Genomic DNA, 2,499 nt, shown 5'->3' with positions numbered 1-2,499 from the left:
GCCGGCCGCGGCGCCGCGCGCTTGCTCGCAGAAGGACTTGTAGGAGCAGGACTTGACGACGCTGTCTGCAAGGGAAGCACAAGCGCGCGCGTCGCCCGCGGTGCCCGCCGCCTTGCCCGGCCCGCCGCGCCGCGCGAGGACTTACTGGGGGCGGTGATGGTGGCGCAGGCGTCCGCGTACTGGGGGCAGCTGTGCGAGCCCTGCTTGCCGCACTCGCTCTCGCTGGCTGCCACGCACTTGTGGCATCTCAGCGCTGCCCCTGCGCGCGGCGGGACGCGGGGGGCAAGGTGAGCGCCGGCTGCTGCCTCCGCCCGCGCCACCCCCAAACCGCCCGGCCTGGCGTTTCCCACCGGGTCCAAACAGGGAGAAACACCGCGGGGAAAAATAATTGAGACTAAATAAATTGGAGGCTCCGGCCTCAGCCTGCGGTGAGCAAGCGCCGGGGGAACCTCCGCGGGTGGAGATTGCAGAGCCCTCTCGTGGCAAGCAGCTCCCGGCGACGTGGCCACCGCTACGTCTGTCCTAGGGGCAGGGAGGGACCCCAGGGGCTACGGGACACTTGGGGGCCACCGTGAGTGATCGCACTGGGTGCAAAGCGAGGTTGGCAGCGCCCCGGTGCAGGGAACTGGCGCTCGCCCACGTGCGTGGCCTCCCCTTGCGGTGGCACCCACCGAGGGGCACCTTCAGGGCACGTCTTGGTGGCTCTGTGCAGTGAGCTGGGTGCCAGGGGCTGCAAAGCGGCCAACGGGGGGTCTCAGGGGGCCCAAGGGGGTGCAAGAGGTTCCAAGAGGGCACAATGGGGGGCAAAAAGTTGCAAGGAGCGGCCAGGGGATGCAATGGGGGTACAAGGGGGTGCCGGGGGATGCAAGGGGTCAGGAAGGGGGTGCAAGGGGCTGCACAAGTCCCAGGGTACCCAAAGGACATGGGCAGCTCCCGGTGGATCCGGGTGCCATCCCCACCGCCCTCGTGCCACTCACCGTGCGCAGCCAGGGAGGAGAGGACGGCCAGGGCCAGGAGGGCGCGCAGGGCGGGCATGGTGAGCGGTGTGCGCGGCACCGGCCCCGCGCCCGCTGCTTTGTCTTAAGGCTTTAGGGCTAATCTCCCGGGGCGATTGGAGCGGGGACGGGGATAACGCGCCCGGGCCGCCCCCCCCTCGCCCCGGCTAATGCCCTCTTAGCAGCGCCCCAAGGACACGGGCCGGCCCCGCCGCACCGGGTGACCCCGCCGTGGCTCTCGCCAGCCCCACGGGTGACTCTGCAGGGGGAAAATCACCCCGTTTTTACCCTGTAGCAGTGCAGGCGGGGAAATAACCCCCCGTGTCCCCAAATGGCAGGGATGGGGGCTGCTCCCCGGCGCGGCCCCGCTCGCTTGCTGGCACCCGGCTCTGCCTGGGCTGCAGCTTAGGGAAATCTGCCCCGCGCAGCATTTAAGTGAGCCGGGAATTAAGAGGACGGTCAAAGTCATTCGGGGGGCTGCGTTTCTGCATCTAGAAAAGCAGGGGCGGATGCTACTCGCGCGCCTATGAAATCCCCAAATTATCAACCTCTATTCATGAAAATGAGGCAGAATTGGGACTTCAGCAGCAGGTAAAAGTGGCTGATCTCAAACTCACTGCCAAGCCGCTAATAAACACCCAGAATCCTTCCAGAGTGGTAAACACGACTTTTATTCCGGCAATGAAAGATGGAAGGCGGGAAAAAAAATATATTAGTAATCATTATAATAATCTCCTTTGTGTGAGTGTGGCTCTTACAAATATTTACCCGACATACAAAAGGGAACTTATCGTACATAGAAAACGCGCGTGGGCGGCGGGCGCGCGGAGGGTGCAAAGCGGTGCTGGCAGTAGTCGACGCGGGGCTGCTCGTGGGCACTTCGTGGGGCGGGCACGCGCTTGCAAAACACCCGTGCAAAGCTGCAACCAACTCGCCTTCTATTGTATAGAACTATAACCTTTATATCTCTTTATTTGTTTTTTTTTATAGGTAGCTATAACCATATTATAGTTAAGAAATCATTCCTTAGGAATCTTCTTGGCCCGGGTTGGGAGTGCGAGGGTGGTGGGGAAGGGGACACCGGGGGACAAGGGTAAAGTGCCACTCTGCTCCCCTCCCAAACTGGGCACGAGGGGCTCCCGCCGCTGCGGTGCGCAATAAAGTCTCTCTATACATAATAAACCTAAGAAAATAGCTATGGGTGCATGGCTCTGCTTTCAGGTGTCTGCACTGCATGCTCAGCGCGGGCAGCGAGGGGACGGAGGGGAAAGGGCCCCGTTCTGTTACAAAAGGAGAGCAGCAAAACAAGGCTGGCGAATCGGCGCGGCTGGGTAGGCAACGGCGCGGAGAGCGAATCAGCCCCGGCGCGGCACTGCCTTCCCGCGCCTCGGCACGCGAATCCATGCCCGAAATCCCGGCGCCGGCGGGTCGCTCCGCCCGCGCGCCCCGTGCGGAGCGAGGGGCCGCGGGGCAGGGAAAGCGAGGCGGGCACGAGGGGGCCGCG

The sequence above is a fragment of the Nothoprocta perdicaria genome, unplaced genomic scaffold (assembly GCF_003342845.1).
Source record: "Nothoprocta perdicaria isolate Ctin4 unplaced genomic scaffold, notPer1 scaffold_413, whole genome shotgun sequence".
Classification (NCBI taxonomy): Eukaryota; Metazoa; Chordata; class Aves; order Tinamiformes; family Tinamidae; genus Nothoprocta; species Nothoprocta perdicaria.
The sequence above is the reverse complement of the archived record's forward strand: the minus strand, read 5'-3'. Positions refer to the sequence as shown.